The sequence below is a fragment of the Parasteatoda tepidariorum genome, chromosome 2 (assembly GCF_982258835.1).
Source record: "Parasteatoda tepidariorum strain Cologne lab strain chromosome 2, Ptep-v5.0, whole genome shotgun sequence".
Classification (NCBI taxonomy): domain Eukaryota; kingdom Metazoa; phylum Arthropoda; class Arachnida; order Araneae; family Theridiidae; genus Parasteatoda; species Parasteatoda tepidariorum.
In genome coordinates this window covers 109,261,569-109,281,285 of record NC_141756.1, presented here as the reverse complement: position 1 = coordinate 109,281,285, position 19,717 = coordinate 109,261,569, and the positions used below count along the sequence as shown (strand labels likewise).

At 30.1% G+C, this 19,717-nt stretch overlaps 1 long non-coding RNA gene across 1 annotated transcript in view; it reads right to left on the bottom strand.

Moving 5' to 3' along the window:
- Positions 1–489: 489 nt before the first annotated feature.
- LOC147816034 (uncharacterized) overlaps positions 490–19,717 on the bottom strand; it is a 31,792-nt gene continuing 12,564 nt past the window's right edge. The window contains exons 5-7 of the long non-coding RNA XR_015431600.1: positions 7,781–7,949; positions 4,161–4,223; positions 490–2,250 (exon numbers count right to left, since the gene is read on the bottom strand). This is a non-coding gene — a long non-coding RNA (uncharacterized LOC147816034). The remainder of the gene's footprint in view (positions 2,251–4,160; positions 4,224–7,780; positions 7,950–19,717) is intronic.

The window sequence follows — 19,717 nt, the reverse complement described above, 5'->3', positions numbered from 1 at the left end:
TTTTGCACCCCTACCCTATAGTGAAGTGAAACTAACCTCCCTAAATTGCACTATTCTTGTTTCCGTAGCAGCGGATGGCCTCAGACTTTGTGGTTTGGGGAGTTCTTACCGTGGACAAATTATACATAGCACGCAGATCTAAAAACATTGAGAATTAAGTAAAACTTACCAACTAAAGGATCATTGATTAATCTGATGCAAGTATGCGCTGTTTTCAATAATTATAATTTCTGTAAAAAAAATTTAATACCTTTTTTGCGTTCCTTTTAATTACGGTTTTAATTGCGGCTCGCGAAAAATTTCGAATTTTGAAAAATGGCTCGACTATCAAGGAGCTTGGTCGTCCCTAATATATACTAAGCAGAACGAATATGAAATACTTTTAGCTTATAAAGTTATGGACAAGTGTTTATGCAGAAGATTAGAGCAGATATCAGAATGAAAAAAAGAAGAAAACTGTAAAATTCTATGCTAGGAATAATTATAGTAAGTTACTATGCGTGATAATACCTTTAATTAAAAAAATCAATTTCAGTTTGTATTGAATATATTGAATAAAAAAGGCAGAAAAAAGAGCAAACTTTTTTTTTTGAAAAATAAAAGTAATTCTCCAAAAAATAATTTAAAATAATAATTATTATAAATGATTCTCTAAAATAAATAATTCAAAAAATATTTAAATCGTTGATTTTAAATGTTTATTCTAAGCAATCCACACTTCATATCTTCCTCCCTTATCACAGTTTTAAGGTCTTAAAGGTAAAGGCACTTATTTTATTTCAGTAGAACAACATTTTATCCTTCCCTCATCTTTTGTTTTCCCAAATGTATTTATTGTCTTGTTTTGATGGACACGTCACCAATGTGAGGAAAGTAGTTATCGACCATGTCAACCTTCATCTATTAAAAGATACCCCAACACAGAATCGAGTTATCAAGTCTTATATACTAATGAATTGGAATTGTGCTTTGGTAGTGGTAGATAAACTACAGTACTTCCCACCAGAATTATAGCCATGATAGAATTCGATGAACGGATACCCCTAGTTGATTCATTGCTGTTTAGCGTGAAGCCGCTGCCGCACTTTTAAGTGCTGACAGTGAGAGCTGTATTAAGTTCACGGTTGTGGTCGCTCTTGTGTTGCCATTGGCAGTCGAGTGTATATAGGCCGATGCTGTGCGTGATAGAGACTGCATTAGGAAGTGGATAATGTCACAAGTCAACTTTTCAATGTAGACCAAGTGGGAGTTTCTGTCAAGGTAGGTGTGTTCACATCTTGTCCGAAGGTCACCAATGTGGGTAGAGGAGTTATTAAGAATATCAACCTTCATCTATGGAAAGATACCCCAACATAGAATCGAGTTAACACGTCTTATATACTAGTGAATTGGAATGTAGCTGAAACTACCAAAAAAAAAAAAAAAAAAAAAAAGATCAAAGGCGAAATCGCGCAAATCGGACTCTTCAAAATGCGTGATTCCATTTTGAGATTCAGAAGTTGTAATAAATAATATCGTATTAAAAATATTGGTTTTCAAAAGCAAAGTGAAAATTAATAGTAATAAATGCATAAAAAATAGGATTCAGTAGAAAAGAAAACTAAATTTTTTACTTCATTTCTTTTCACTGTTCTCAAATGAGAATAGAGAAAATCACAAGCATTTTAACCCCACTTAGATGCACGAGAAAGACATCTTGAAAATATAATTCTGAAGAAGAGATAAAATCTTTCAAAAATTTCTGCAGAAAAGAAAATCAAAATTTTTTACTTCACAAAGGAAAACTTTTTCTGCAAGAATTCGGTATTGCTGTGCGACAATGCCACCACGATTCTTCCAGGGAGTGAGAAATTATACCAATAGTTTAAAAATAATAATTTGCCGAAAATTGCCTCAAACATCACATTTGATGTTTATGCATCAGTTGATAAAACTTGTAGTATTGCAAAAACTGATGAAGTACAGATCTAACACCATTGCCAACAATGAATATTTTAAATCGCTTTGAAACAATGAGGAATTTTCTGTATTATTCTGTATCAATAAAAATACAGTGAATGGTCCCAGGAGAAATGATTGATTAAACTACAAAAAGATTTCTTACCTGCAACACAATATGGTTAGTGAATGTGTGTTTAATGCATCGAACAACAAACTCAGTCTCAGACTCAGTGAGTTCAGTAGGAAGAGAAGATTTAAACAATGAACCCAAGTTCAATGAAGAGAGTTCCGGAACTGCCGATAATTGATCTGAAAACATCAAATTAAAAATATCAGAGATGTCACAGCTCTTGTTTCGAAGAGTACTTACTTAACTTTACAATAAAATAAAAGCTTTAGTGACCATCAGTTTTAAACTTTAATAAATGTGCTTTTATTTTTCAAAGTGGAGTGAGTCCTTTTTTTTTATCAATTAAAATCTTTATTTGTGAGCATTTGAATGAATTGAAAAGTATTGACAAAGGTTAATAGATTTGGATGCTTTTTTTCCATAGGAGTGCACAATCTGTGGCCCCCCGACTGCTTATGTGCAGCCTGAGAAAGCTTTTGAACACAATCATACCTGCCAATATTGGAGCTAAAAAATAACGAAGGTTTTACTAGCTACATTTTTTTGGGCTACAAGTAAATTTTAGATACATCATGCATAATCATTTAAGTCAAAAAGAGAAATTCAAAATTGGAAATAATATAAACACTTACTGTGTGAAGTAAAAAATATGTATATAAATATTAATCTAAAAAAGACTTTTTAAACCATTATTTATAACTACTTAACACTCAACATACTGCACAACTGGTTGTTGCGGAATATGAGAAGTATTTTCCACCAGCCGATATTTATCGCCAATTTTTTTTAAAAAATTTCTTCAACAAATAAGGAGAAATTTGAGAATATACGAGTAAACAGGAAAAAGTCATGAAATGCTCAATATTCACAGATTCTATAGTAAATCTATTTTATTTTTCGATCACTTTTGTGTGGTTATTGTATGGAATTCTGCGCGGTTTAAAGAAACCATATAAATTTAAAACGATACACGAATTTTAAATTTTAGTTATCATTTCAAAACTAGCTTTTTTTCCGAAACGTTTAATACGATATTTTGACTAGTGAGTTATAGATCGCATATTTGATTAATCATTTTTTGACGCGATATACTTCTGTCGATTTTATCGAATATCTCTGGATTATTCGGTAATTATAACAGCGTAGTTTTATAAATCCTGAAATTTTTAATGTGATAATATTATTGATCCTGAAATTGAATCACGCATTTAAATAATTTTTTTCACGACACTTTCTTTGTAAGCTTTATCGTTAATATGAAGGATTTTGTCAAATAGTTATTTCTACGCTTTTCCACGTGATTTTAAATAATTGCTTTTTCACGAGTTTTTTCTGGTGTTATCGTAAATCTAAATGAGTTTTAAGCAGTTATTACCACTTTTCAACGAGATTTCAAAAATGTCATTTTTTATTATTTCTCAAGTTTCAAATTGTCCATAGCATATATACCATAGCATACATATATTAATATACATTAAAAATTTTTCAATAGACCAATTGGTTATCTGAAAAGTTCCGTTAAAAAGTACAATAAAAACAGAAAAAAATAAAAGTTAAACCCTTATATCGCTACTGGCGCATGTCTTTACATGCTGGCTGCTTAATCAGAGCTCCGATGCATCAAGATGATAACTGCTATACCGGTGCACTGACATATGCTTTAAATTGAGCTTAGAAACTATGCATACTCCAGACGTTCTACAAAAACACAATTTTTATCCGGAAAACAAACTGGTCAGCTATTTTCTTACAAAACAGTAGGCTGCCAAAATAAACATCAGGCTGTATGCAGAAATATTAATTGTTATTGAACAACAAATTAACTGACTTTTCAGCATTGCTTGCAGAGGAAATAATAATTCAATAAAGGAGAAGGGCACAAATGTCAGATTAACCGAAAAATGTTACACATGCAGCATAAAATTCAAGGCACTGATATACTGTGGCTTTATTTTTCTTGTTTATTTTTTTTGTTTTCTACTTACTTTTGTAAGCCTCGTGCTATACTTTGTGGTGCATGAGGAGTTTTCAATCGTTTAAATAAAAAATAAATAAATAAAGAAAGAAAGAAAAGGATTAAATACATCACCTGCAAATATATCTTGACGTGAAGCAGCAACTTTATCTTTGGACTTCCCAATGATGGGAAGATCTGAAAATAACAAATCAACAATATCAAATAATCATACTTACATACACAGGATATCTGCAACATTTTAGACTTCCAAATTCATGACCTTCCATGACTAATTCGAAGAGTTTTTCATGACTTACCATTACTACTTTCTCCGACAAAAACACAAAAAAAAAAATTAAAAAAAACATTATAATAACATTCATTGAAATGGTAGGCATAACCAAAACTGTTATACTCTGCATCCTCATATTTATAGATTTTAAATTTAAAAAACACAGTCAAGAAAGAGTTGAAGCAATGAAATAGTTGAAAAAATACAAAAGCAAATAATTTGTTTTTCCTTTTCTCTGTATAATTATATTCTAAAGATATTTTTCTTGCTCATCCGTAAGAAAAGAAAGACTTTTAATTTTTCTGTTCGCATTTCGGAATAAAAAAAATTCGGCAATCACTGGCTTTGCTTCAGTTAGAATTTTGAATTGATAACATTAAGAAATTAAATAATGACAAAAATTCTGAAATCACAGAAGTTTAAAAGATAATTCGCACTAGAAATCTTTTTCCTTTCATTTTTTTTAATGAACACCATAATTTTTAAGGAACATGATAAAAACATTTTATATTTTAATAAAATAAGACTGTTAGTGGGAATTTTGTTACAAATTCAGATATTCACAACACCATAAAATTAAATTCCATTTCAAAAATGTGATTTTTTTTGGCGGCCATAAGCCATGACTTTCCATGATTTTTTTTAAAAAAAAAGTCAAAATCGTTACATTTCATGACACATTTTGCTCAATAACGAACTTCATGAGTTTTCATGATTTCTCATGACTTTCCAGGCGCGCAGACCTACACGTAATACATGCTCTTATCTAGTTAGAAGAAGCTTTCTTATCTTCTATCAAAGGTCGAGTAACCATGGGCACACTTTTGATATCGACTAGTAATTCTGAAGGTTCTAATGTGTATTGACACAAAGCTTTTTTCAAACCAACAATAGAAACTGACAAGCCTTAAAAAATGCGTTTATGAGCAATGAAAGCACCTCGCCATTCTAATCATGTGGAACAATTAAAGAGCATAGTTGAAAACCTTAGACAGGATAAAAATTACCTGCCAGCTCTACCCCTAGGTTAAAATATGCCCCATTATAGTTTCAGTTACTCTTAAACCAGGGACTAACTTTCCAGCTCATCACGGTTCGTAGTGTAAATGCTAGTCTGTTCACGTTATACAAGAGAGGTCGGGTGTTTGTATCCCAGTTGAGGAGATTGAATTTTATCAAATATTATTTTGCAAGTGGATAACTATTTAGTATATTTTATTCAGTTTATAAGTTATTTTCCAATTAATTTTTTTTAAAAAAAACTTAAAATTTATAAGAACAAAAAAAAATGAATCGATGTTTAGTATTTTTAATTAAAACATGAGGATTACTTTTTTTTTTTAAAAAAAAAAAGTTTTAATAAATATGTTCTAATAACTAAATTTTTTTAATTTATAATAATTTTAAGCTTTCATTAAACTTAATTATGAAAATATAAACAAAACTATATTATCAGGCTTGTTTAAAAAAAGATAAAAAGGACTATTTATAACTTAAGTATAATCCATCGATTTTCAAATAATCAGAATGCATTCGAAATAAATTTTGTATTTTTAATCGAATGATTTTCCAATTATGTAATAAATAGTTTTTCTTTTTTTTTAACTAGTCCAACATACTTTTGCTCATATTTTCATAATTGAATTTAATAAAAAATTAAATTATTTATTATAAAATTTAAAAAAATTCAGTTAGCTTATCAAAAAATTTTAAATGACTTTTTAAAAAGAATAATCCATACATTTTGATAAAAAAGAATAAAAAATTAAATACTTAGTTTTTTTTGTTTTTGAAATTTTAAATTTTTTTAAAAGTAACAATATAATATAAACTGAATAAAATATACCAAATAGTTCTTAGGACACAAATCTAGAGAAAAAAAATCAAATGCCCCATCTGAAATTTGAATCCCCCCCCGCCCATAACTTCTCCGGCAGAAAGTGGATAGCCTAACCATTAAACTACAAATCCACACATTGTTAGTTTAAATGAACTGAAACCTTAATGTAACTTATTTAACCCCCAGGGACTGAACAGACAGTTAGCTTTTACCCTATAAAATGCCTTCAACCATACTTTTGAATTTAAGATTAATTTTTTTTTAATAGAATTTGTACGGATGTGTAATTTATGTATAAGTGAAAAAAAGACAAGCAGCATTTGCGTGAATTTAGTAACATCAGCTTAGAACAATATAGCATAAGTAGGATCACATTGGAAATCATTTCTAGAAACCATCTTTACACTGAAAAATTACACTTTTTCAAAATATAACCCTGTATATTCAAATCTTCTTTCTCTAAACTATTGCTAATATAAATTTCAAAATTTTACCTGGGTTGCCACTCAAATCTGGGAAAAAATTTCCCTGTACATATTGCAGGGTGCGTAGCCGAATCTCCCAACAAAAAATAAGCATCTTTGAAGTACTTTTTAAGCACTCAAAAAGTATTTTTAATCACTAAACATATTAACAAAATGCAAAATAATTTTCAAAGAATTTACATGATCTGATAAAATAGCCAATTTCTGACAAAGAACTCTTTTCTTGATTATATTAGCCATTTTAAAATGATCAAAAGATTTTTCAGCTCGATATCAGAGGGTAGAAAAAAGCTAGAAATTGAGAACATCTTGAGAAAATGCAGCAGAGTAGCAAGAATCTCAACTAATCCAACTCAGTAGACGCACATGCAGACACCTCAAGTACTTCATATGTCACCATGATTGATGCTATTACGCTACGGACAAACAGCACGCCGAAATGAATTGTGAAAACATTCAACATGGTAAAGAAAGAAAAAATCTTCGAAAAGAGAAAATTAACCACTTTTTAAAATTACCTCTTGAAAAAAGCAATTTTAATTGCTTTAAAAAACGAAAATCATAAATAAGCACTTTTAAGAACTTTTTAAAAACGTTACGCACCATGCATTATGCACATTATATTAAAAGGAAACACAATTACTGTGCTCTTGTGCTTCATTAGGCGAACTATGCTAGTTTTAATTGCTGGAAAATCTTGGAGAAAAAAAGGAACAGCTGAACATATTTAAATAATGCTATAGTAAATGAAATAGTTTAGCATAGTTGGAATATCATCCTATCCCATAGATTGCATTGAGTGGTCACCATTATGCATTGAGTGGTCACCATTTTTTCAGAGACAAAAAGAAACTAATTTCCCTGTATTTTCCAAAATTGTAAAGAAAAAACAATCAAAATTCCCTGTTATTTCAGGTGATTTCCCCTGTATTTCCCCTGTGGAGTGACAACCCTGGATAATTAGAAAACTGTACGTGTACATATTTTCTATTTAGAAACCATCTCTGGCATAGTTGATTTTAGACTATAAAATTAAGCTTTTTCAAAACATTACTTCATACCTACTTTCACTAAATTATTGTAAATAAAAATTTCAAAGCTTTATTTATAAATTTAATAAGCAAAACAGATGTACCATTCAAGATGAATTGGGAGTCCTTTTTGTTTCTGATTTAGGATATTTAAATAGTAGGTTGCTCTCACTTCATCATCACAATCCTGGAAGCTCCTCTGCAGAAGGACTAAAATATTTGGGAGAAGCTCTTCACAGTGAGCGCCAAACTTAGCCAAAGAATTCACAGCAGCTGCAAAATAAATGTATGTACATTCAAAACAATGATCAATCACATGAATGTAATACATACCCGCCAACATTGAAGAAGTAAAATAACAGAGATTTTACTAGCGACATTTATTAGGCTACGAGTAAAGTTTTGATACATCATGCATAATCATGTAAGTCAAAAAGAGAAATTCAAAATTAGAAATAATATAAGCACTTACATGTAGCAAAATGATATGTATATAAATCTTAATCTAAAGAAGATTTTTTATACCATTATTTATAAATTATTTTATAAACTATTTTATAAACGTTGTTAAACAGACAACCTTATTTTGGGTTTTCGGCTACTAATGTTCAACTCTGTCACCTTGTCATTTTGAATCCGATCCAGAAGACAAGGGAACTCCTGGATTAATCAAGTACTGGCGAAATTTGCCTCCTTGGAGGACTTTTTGAAGGAACTAACCCACATTTACATTACATAAAGACCAAACCATGAAAACGTCCCACAGTTAGCCTGACTGCAAGGAGTACTTAAACTATTAACACTCAACATACTGAAGTGCTAGCAATATCACTATCTGTTGAGGAATAAGAGAAATATTTTTGCCATCAGCGGGTATTTTATTGGGAAATTTTTTTTAAAATAACTTTCTTCAAAAAATACAGCGAAATTTTAGAATGTATGGGTTAACAGGAGATAGTCGTAAAATACAAGAGTCTTCGCTAAGGAACAGGACACTTGGCAGGTATGGTAATAATAAAATTCGAAAATATCGTTCTGCTTCACAAGAATGCAGTAAGAACGAAAAATACAATTATTAAATAAGGTTGTTCAAATTTTTTTCATCTCAAAAAAGTTTATAAAAGTAATTTTATGTTAAAGTTATAAATATTATTATGCTTTAATGTATATGGAATATCTCAACCTGGTTACCATGCTATGTACTTATAAATCAGTCGAATTCTTGAATATTTCTTTTCTTCTCAAAATTATATGCCATGTAAAGAAATGTCTTCATTGCTCCATTTTGTTTCTCGATGTTGCCATATTTGCGGGAACAAAACTGCGGGAAACATGTTTAAGTAAGATATGAACTGTCCCATTTTAAACTTTTCTTAAAATTTAAAATAAAACTGTTTTCAGTTTTAGAACTAGATATTTTTACTTGAATTGTTAATATTTCGTGATAGTTCAAATTTCTCATTTCATGTAAAAATTTGTCAAAATTTTCATAATTCTACTATCACTATTTTTTTCGTACAACTCAGGAGCCCCTGGGTTCAGATAATTAAAAAAATTAAGATTATAAATGATAATAAAACGTTTCGTAAAATTTTGAAAACAAATAACATATTAAAAACTTAGCAAGCCATTTCTGTTTGATATAGTAAAATTCGTTAAAAATAGTTCGAGATATAGCGTACAAATCAACAAGTAAAATTAATATTAAGGGGCTCAAAATTTTGAGGGCTTCTCTGAGCAAATTATATAATCCCAGATACAGAATACAAATCCGTCGAAAAAAAGGGCATATTTTTTCAGTAAAAGTATATTTTGGGATCTGATTTCGTAACTTAAGGTATATTCTGCACTGATTTAATACCGTATTTGAGGTAACTCCCTTGAACCATTAAGATTGATTTAAGTGCAAATATTTTTGAGATGCATCGATTTTTTATAAATTAATTTTCTTTAGATTTAAATGGGTTACAGTAGTTTTGCTTTAACTTAAGATTTCTTTTTTATACTTGGGTTAAATTGCTCAGGATAAAACAAGTTATGACACGTATTTTTTTTTTCAAAAAATCGAAACTTTTGGAAGGAAAAATCCTTGAGATCCTTTAAGGGTGCATGATAGATATGTGGTCAACAAAAGGTGCATTATTTTGAAGAACATGCAGGAGTTTTAAGAATAACAGTAGAATTTCTTAGTTATGCAGAAGATAACTTAAACAGTGGTCGCACACGCATTGCTTCATATTTTAAACGAGTTCCTATGGCGGGTTACGCTTTAGGGCAAAATTCTATTAAACTTTTCTATTAAATTCTATAATTCTATTAAACTTTTGGAAGGAAAAATCCTTGAGATCCTTTAAGGGTGCATGATAGATATGTGGTCAACAAAAGGTGCATTATTTTGAAGAATATGCAGGAGTTTTAAGAATAACAGTAGAATTTCTTAGTTATGCAGAAGATAACTTAAACAGTGGTCGCACACGCATTGCTTCATATTTTAAACGAGTTCCTATGGCGGGTTACGCTTTAGGGCAAAATTCTATTTTGCATTTGTCTATTTCTCAGTTAAACAAAAAACATATTTTACCGAATATTATTTGGAAGATAGGTTTCATGGATTTTTTTTTGGTGGTATAACGATTTCTTACGGTAAACTTAAATTTGACGGCAGACAGTGTTGTTGGCTGAATGGTTTATGGTGTTTCAGATTTTAAGAGGATAAGTTAATTAAGACTTAATTTGAGGAGTATGCTGACAATCATCTAATGATTACTGAGAAATCGAATTTTAAAAAGGTCATATTTTTAAAATTCGATTTTTCAATAACTATTCTACCAATTTTGCTCAAAATATGTATTTTGCCAAGCAAAATTACATACTTTAAAGTGGTGTAAAAAATTATATACTTAACAATTCAAAGCGTTTCAAACTTATGTTAAATAAATTAATACAAAATGATAAATATTAACAAAACGTTATTTTCTTAATGGATAGAACTGTATACGAGCTGTAACTGTAAATGAAATGCGGCGAAATACGCAAAAAAGTAAAATTAACATTAAGGGGTCCAAATTGTACCGTTCTCCTGATCAAATTATTTCTCAGGTTGTTGCCACCACATATATTTTAGGAGACAGAAATCCAAATCCGTATAAAAAAAAGAGGCATGTATATTAAGAGAATACGTTTTTCTGTCTGATTTCGTAACTCAAAATCGCCTGCACTAATTAATTAGCACATTTGAGGTCCTCCTCTCGAACCATTAAGATTGGGTCCTAGAACGTTAAGATCCGATCATTAAATGAAAAGTTATTCAGAATGGTCCGTTTTCTTTATTGCCAACCTAAAATATCTCGCTGAATAAATTTGACATATAACTAAAAAAAAAAGTTATTTAAGATGTCGCCTCATATCCGCACTAACTCTTCTCTCCTTTACTAATTTTTCATACAAACAGATTAGAAGCTAAAATTATGTTTAAATTAGCAAATAATATAATAAATATTGCTAATCTTAAATAAAACATGATAGTTTTTAATTTCATATTTTTTTTTCTCTTCATATTGTCGATACAAAGTGTTCTTAAAGAAAATAAAAAATGTGTACGTTTATTTCTTAAAGAAAATATTATTTAGACACTAAAAGTAAATGCCTGTGTAGTAACCTGCACATGGAGTCTTTAAAATGTTAGTAAATCATACAGTTACATCTGCTAGTAATCCAAGTTCAACACTTACATGAAGAGCATTTTATAGAGTATTAAAACTCCACATTTTTATGTTAGCAAAAACTTTTTTTTTAATAATACTCCAAATTGCCGATCTCTGGTCAAGTGGTTACTGTACTGGACTAAAGGACCAGTGGTTGTGCACCAATCACGGTAGAAATGGATGCATCCATATCACGGTAGAAATGGATGCACCTTTCTCTCTCTCCGTATTCTAATGTCTTTTCTTCTAAGTGATTTTATTTTATTTTATAACCGTCGTTGAATAGCTGACCAGCCAATTTTAGGCGTACGACTACTAATGTTCTACTCTGTAACCTTGTGATTTCGAACCAATACAGAAGACAAGGAGACTCCTGGATCAGTATCCCCAAAAGTATGATTTGTTACGGGAACAGGGAAGACTTCGCGACTCGACATATTTAACGTGCATCAGTCAACCTTTACTACATCGGGAGTCTTCGGACTGCGGCGATCGGACCAACGACCTCTTGGACATGGGTCCAGTGCCCTACCAACCAGGCTATCCCGTCCCTTCTTCTGAGTGATTGTGTGAATGTAACGAGCCGAGCCGTGATGACGCAGAAATAGCACGTTATCCTTCCAATAAGGCGAACCGGGTTCAAATCCCAGTCGATACGAATTCCGCATCCAACTTGCACCGACCACAGTGCTGACGTGAAATATCCTAAGTGGTAGACGGATGGATCATAGGTAAGAGTCCCCTTGAAGTTAGGCTAACCGAGAGAGGTTCTCGTGGTCTTCCTCTCCATGGAACGCAAATGCGGGTTAGCTCCATCAAAAAGCCTTCTACGAAAGGAAATTTCTCCCAATACTCGATACAGGCTCGTTCCCTTGTCTTCAGGATTGGGTTCAAAATTACAAGGCTACGCAGTTGAACATTAGTAGCCGTAAATCCATAAAATTGGGTCGGTTGTTTAACGGTGGTTATAAAATGTAACCATCCCTATTAACGGGTTTGTGATTGAATGACATTAACGTCGATACTCCACAGTCGCGGCTTAGCCACGGGTGCCCAATGGGTAGCGATAAGTGAGGAGCAGTTCTGAGGCCAATAAGAAATAAACCCAAGTGCACGGCATTAAAAAAAATGCTCCAACTTAGAATATTTAAAGATCCTGAACATTTCTAAAGAAAACCTTGAAATAAAAAAATTTTTTTTTAAAAGATTTATTTAAATTAATTATTAATTAATTATTATTATTATTATTAATTAATATTAATTTATTTATTTCTTATTCATTCGATAAAAACGCACTGAGGATGACAAGAGACAACGTTTTTTCGTTAAAAATTTTCCCGTATCAAAATTTTTGATGGCCCCATTAAATTTTTTTTGATAGTCTCAGTGTGATTCATGATGATCCAACGTCATACAAGATTTTCCATTACATGTTCATGGTTTTCGATATGCCAACAAACTTCCATGAATCCATGATGGAAAATAATACTTTAATACTATGACGGTTAACCATCAAGAGAAGTTTGAGTCTCATGGATCAACAACCCATGATGATCCGTTATGGTTTCAACGTTGGTTCTCAGGAAAATACCATCAAAACAATCTGGATTTTTTATTTTGGACCATCATAAATCAGTCCGTATTCCAAAATTAAGATGAGGGTTGGTCATTCCAACATTTGATTTCTAAGATACTATGGTGGAAATTCGGATGGCTCAAAAGGAACAAACCACGAGAACAAATTGCTATTCTTATGTTGGAACATCATAAATAAGTTCCTAGATTGAGGTGATGGTTACTTATGTTGGTTACAATAAAAAAATATAATGTTTCATGATAGAATTATTGAGGGTTACCATCAAGATATATATTGTTCCATCAATTGAAAACCATCAAAAATTTTGACTTGTGTAGAGCAAAAATCATCTCAATACCGAAAATGGTGGCAACTACTTTACACCAAAGTGAATCACTGTACATAACTCTTGGTACTTAAGTGTTTTGCTACAGAAAGAACCAAAGATAGTTTTGGTTATTGGTTTTGAACCACCATTTTGGTATTCAACAACTCCAAAATTTAAGAGTTCAGTAAGATATGATGATACACATAGGAGTCGGTAAAGTTATTTTTATGATACAACAAGTAAGAATCATTAATTTAGGTTGCATATATATGTTACCGTGAATAATCAAGAGAAGGTCGACTTTCACTAGTAAATGTCAACAATTACGCAGTCGTTTTGGTGATTGTCCAAAATATTTCTTACATCCGATTATATATTTACTTATTCGCTTGTATTATTATATTAATTCGATATTTTAACATCTGATGAAAATAGATTTGGGGAAACATCCGTGTTTGGAGTACCGGTTAAATGCATACTAGGAAGTGGCACTTGACTTTAAAAAAACATCGATGTAGGGCATACCGGGTAGAGGCAATAAACTAGACCTACTAGTTTAGAATTCGGACAGTTACCAAAGAGATTATGTGACTGTCAACTTCACCGGCTCAAGTCAACAATCCCCAATTTACATCATTCAAAGTAACACATATCTATAACGTTTATAGCATTTGTTTTCATTTCCATGAAAACCATTATTCAGCTTCATATCAAAAATAAATATAGAAACTAAGACTAAACTCCCGTAGAGCAAATTCAACATTGACCTAAAAAAAACATGGATGTAGGCACTTAACTAGACCTTTAGTTTGTCTATGGTAAGAACTCCCCCCGCAATAAAGTCTGAGGTCGTCTGCAGCTACGAAAACTAGAATAGCGCATTTCAGTGCGAAATAGCTTCTCTTCTCTTTAGGGCTAACACAATAGACCGAAAAAAAAAGATTCCTTTTGCTCACGCCGACCTGAGTCAAAACCTGTCATAAACAGCGACCTCCTACATCCCTACGTAAAATAGTTATACCTCGTTACCATAGTCACCGCCATGGGTGCAGACGACAGACTAGGGGAATTCTTACTTTAGACGAACTGTAGTATATATTTCGAATTCTTACTAGCGACTACATAATTGTCAACATTCACCGGTGGAAGTTAACAACCACCAATTTCGGTCATTCAAAGTATACTAATTTTTAAAATAAAATTTGTTTGCAAATCGAAGTTACACACAGCAAAGAAAAACATTTAGATGAACTCAAACTAGGCTGACAAGCTAGACGAATGAAATTTAAATATTATAAAATCATTCAATGGGATTGACCATTTTATGTAAATCTTCTAATTAAAACATAACTATTTTTATTACACAACTCAAAACAAATATGCTCACTCACATTTCACTGCAGGTATGTATGAATGGCTATTTCAGTACAAGCTTGAAATAAAATTCACTCACACAATGTTTGGAGTTCTTCAACACTCAATTCGGATGGGTATTACACTGTAGTTTACACAGACAAACTCATTCCCAATGGTTGTGTATCCTTTTATAACTGGCAATAACCCAATTTTAATTTTTCAGAATTGTAAGACAAATTTCCTGTGTTAATATTTCCCAACAATTAAGGGCAAGGATCATGTTGGAGTTCTGCTTAAATGTCTTAAATGAAAAATTCGACAAATGCAACAGTGAAAAAGTTGAACCAATAAAATGTGGCCTATAAAATTTCCCTCAAAAGCAATAGCATTTTTCAGCAGGATGAATAGCTTAGAACATTTTGAAAAACATGTGTGAAAGACTGGTCTGTATTTTTATGTCATATAATATTGTAGAATATATATTTTTATTTTTAAATTTTCACTGATGACTTAAGCCTTTAATAACTAAATACTTTTTTAACACAGTTTTAAACATAAACTTGCAGAAAAATGCTTTAGTATTTCTTCAAAGATTGCATAAATTGAAAGTTCCATCCTTTTTTTCCATCAGCAGGCTGGCTATTAACATTCAGAAAAGAAATTCCTCTAAGTTTTATAACTAATGATAAAATTTCATTATTTTTAAACTCTTTTAATTTTGATTATAGATGAATATAAATTTTTCAGAAAAAAAACTTTTTTCGACAGACATTTAACTGACTTAGTTAACATTAACTTAACATTTATAACATTATAAACTTAACATTTTTTAACAGACTTAACAAGCATTTTGTGAGTGAATTCTGGTGGATAATAGACTTCATTCGTAAAGTGTCAAAGGGATATTATGAACGACTTACATCATATTTTTTACTACAGAACTTATTCTTGAGTAAAGTACAAGGGTTAAAAACTTTTAAATAACAAAATATTGAAACTAAATTTAAGCAAAAAAAAATATTTCTCAAAAATAAAATAAATTGCATGAAATTTAAAGAATAAGTCAAACTTGTTCTTTATTCATAAGGGTCAATTCAAAATTTTCAATGAAAAATAAGCACCTTTTAAGCACTTTTCAAACACGCAAAAAATATTTTTAACACTATAAGCAAAAAATATTTTTAAGCATATCATAATTAGACATGTTTGGCACGTTTTTGACAATTGATGGTTTTATCTCGTTTTAACCGTCAAGTCACAAAACCCATTTGACATAGTTTTTGACAATCGTTAGAAACTCAAAATTTTGGAGTCAGGATAATTAATAGCTATTATGAATACGAAGTATTTTTAAATTACCATGCTTGTAAAATTTCAAGTTCTCCATCAATTTTGTTCTTAAATTATTTTAACATAAACTCTTGAAAATTACTGCCAAAACCCCAAATTTTGGTACAGAAAATATTCAATAATTTTAAGTATAAATGTGTCAAATTTAAATTTATCCAATAACTTAAATTGTAAGACTATTGAAAATAAAAAGACAAAAACACATAACAATGATCTTATTCCTTATATGTTAAATCAGTTTTCATTTACTTCCATTTTTACTGCTTTTTTCTCCAAAGCAAACGACTACAAAAAATTAGTTTTGAAGCTTTCTGTACACCATGTTCATTTTAATATGAATAAGACCGAAATTTGAAACTGTTCTTTTGATTGATGTTTAGCTGTATAAACTAGAACGTTGACCTACTAAACTATTATAACATAATGAAATTAGAGGTTATTAAGAAATTAACTCAACTAAACTTTTAAATTGATTGATTTAAGAAATTATTAACTCATTTAATCAAACATTTATATATTTTGCAAATTATAATTGAATTACATAATAATCTAATTATAATCATATTATATTCATGACTTAAAGGATATATTCGTGGAAATGTAAGCAGGAGTGCAGAAAAATTTCAGTCCCTAATATTTCCTCAGAATAAAGTTCCTTTTAATTTTTTTTATCGAAACTTTCCCCAAAATTCTGTAATTTCTCTTCCTTTTAGTACAATAACTTTTTAAAATGTTTTTGGAAAGCAAAATATATACAAGAAAAGAAATTTGTTTGACTTTACACAATTCTTGAATATACGAGAATATGTCAAAAATTATTCGAAATCAAAATACAGTCGGACTTCTATTTTAAAAAATTCCTTTTTGCGAACTTCTCCATTTTCCGATTTTTTTTTCGAAGAACCGAGAACATTCTGGAAATTTCTTCGTAAAATAACTTCCAAATAGCGAAGTGAATTTTCTATTTAACGAACTTTTCTTCGACATCCTGTTTTCCTATTTTTCAAAAATATTTCAGAACATTTCAAACTTGTTAACACATTTTATGGGGGAGTGACCTTAAATTGACTTTCAAATTTCGGCAGTAAAATCCCTTTCCAGTTTTGTTTGCTTTCCAATAGAAAAACTCAGACAAAACAGATTTTATCAGTAGCAATTAAACTTAAGAACGTATATGGCAATGCATGTTTAAAATTACTTTTATAATAAATGCAAGTATACTTAAATATAGCTTTTTTCAGTTGAAAATATATGTATCATGATAGAGTAACGCTTGATTATGTTTTGCTCTATTCTTGCTTTCCATGTAGATACTAATTTACAAGATAAAGGTGTCTCAATTGCTATTTTAATTATGAATTTAAAACCTGTTTCGTATTGCTCAAGTATTTCAAGTACTCCACTAATTTTCCATATAACGAACTTTTTTTTATCGGGATTTAGCGACTTCATTAAATAGAGGTCCGACTGTATATTTAAACAGTAATAGTTTATTAAAGATCCCAATCATAAACTTAAGGGATTCAAACTAATAAATACACAAGTTGACATTTAATGTTTTTTATAACAAGGAAAAATGTGACACATTTATTAATAATAAAAAATCTTTTTTAGACGGAAAAGTTTTCTTTGGATGCCTGAATATCCCTCAAAGCCGCATCATTAGACAGCGAATCAACACATAAATAACATAAGTAGTAATAACAAACGTTAAGAATCAAGAAAAATACTTTTTTTAAATATGTTAAGATCAGACAATTATTGGCGACCACTTTAGTTTTATTTAATCTAAAAAATCTGCCTAGATTGTGGCATAAAATAATTAAAATCAATACTTAGATTAACAATAATTAACAACTCATAGTTATTACTTATCTCATGTTAAGAGTACCATGTTTTTAGAAAACCCAATTAATAATTTATCAATTTTGGCTGTATTTTTAATGAATGATATATAATACAAATGTTAATTATAGTAGTATATAATGCAAGTATTGTGCATGATTTAATGTCTAACAAAATGTCCCCAATGTTAACAGATTTTTGACGTGTTTAATCAAAAGTGAGTTTGTGACATCAAAATCCAACTCTGTAATTATGATATGCACACTAATAAAAAAACTTTCTTCTTCCTATTGTTGAAAGTTCCTCAAATGCAAAACAACTTCCAAAGACTTTACATGATCATGATAAAATAACTAGTGACAGACGAAGAACTCTTTTCTTGGTTATATTTAGCCACCGCAAAACAATTTATACACACTTAAGATATTCAGTTAGTGACTCATTTTGTCTTTAAATTAATAATTACTTTATTTAATTATGTAAAAAAATTAATTCAAAATTATAATTTAACTGTAATTGAAAAAAGTTATCGAGAGTATTTTTAGATTTAAATAAAAGTTATTTATAAAAGCATATTCAACAAAACATTATTTATCTATCATTTACAACTATTATTTATCATACCGAATTTATTAAGATATGTAAAGAATTAAGCAAACTACGAAAACTCCAATAAATTCACATTATAAATGTAAATTACTGTATGGCCCTTAAAAATGTTTATTATTATTATTTGTTATTTAGTTCAGTATTTCTTTAACACTAGAAGAACTGAAACTTAGTGTACACCTATACTACCTATACCCATAACTTAGTGTATAATATTGCCTTTAATTATTATTGAGTTCTCATAAAACAACTTGAGAGTACTGAAAGTTTTTAAAGTAATAATACCATAATTAATAAAAAGTAACAAAGTACAATAAAAGTTTATAAAATATTTATGCAGCTGGTGGACGGTCCCTCAGCTAGAAATATTAATCTTAAAATTCTTAATTGATTCTTAAGTTTAATGAATAAAATGAATAAAAGAAGGATGAAAAGTCTGAGGTGATGAAGTTTCGAGATTCTTCAATGCTTTGGAAACCCACATGGAAATACGTAATTAGTAAATGATCCCCAAGTCAAGTTCAAAGATCATGATACTAAACTATTTTGATTTCGAACGTATATCGCGGGAAGGCCATTTGCTTGCCAATGACGAAGACGATGGCGCATCACCAACGATGACTTTTACAAGAGAAAAAAAAATTAACAAGAGAAGAAATTAAAAAGAGAACACCAATTGAAAAAAAAAGCACCTTTAAGCACTTTTCAAAAAATCTACGCACCCTGTCATTGATGTAAATGATACTCACCTCATTATTCAATAAATATTTCAATTCCTTAATAAATAATGGGCTGAGTAAATAACTCCGTAATACTAGTACAACAATTAGATAGCTTTCTTATAATTCAACGGATAGCTTTCTTATAAAAAAAGCAAAAACCAGGAAAATGTATGACAAAATTTGGTTAAGTTTTTTTGAAGCTATATTTTTTTTGAACAAATATTTATATGAATTACTCATTTAAAAAAATATTTATGTGGTCTTTGGTGTAAAAAATGCCTATAATAATAATAAACTATTCACACAATTTTTAGATAAAAGAATTGTCTTAAACAGTGGTTAGAACTTGCGCACTACAAGTAGTGAAACTACTGTAGTCGCTACTTTTTTTGTAGTTTGTAGTGTAGCGTACTACTTTCTTTAAAAAAAACTAGTTTAGGGAGATGCAAAAAAAAAAAGACAGCAATTTGTAGCAATTCTTAGCAACTACTTTTATCGGTAGTTGAGAAAAGAAGTTAAGCTCTAAGGGATTTAATTTTTCGAATTTGATT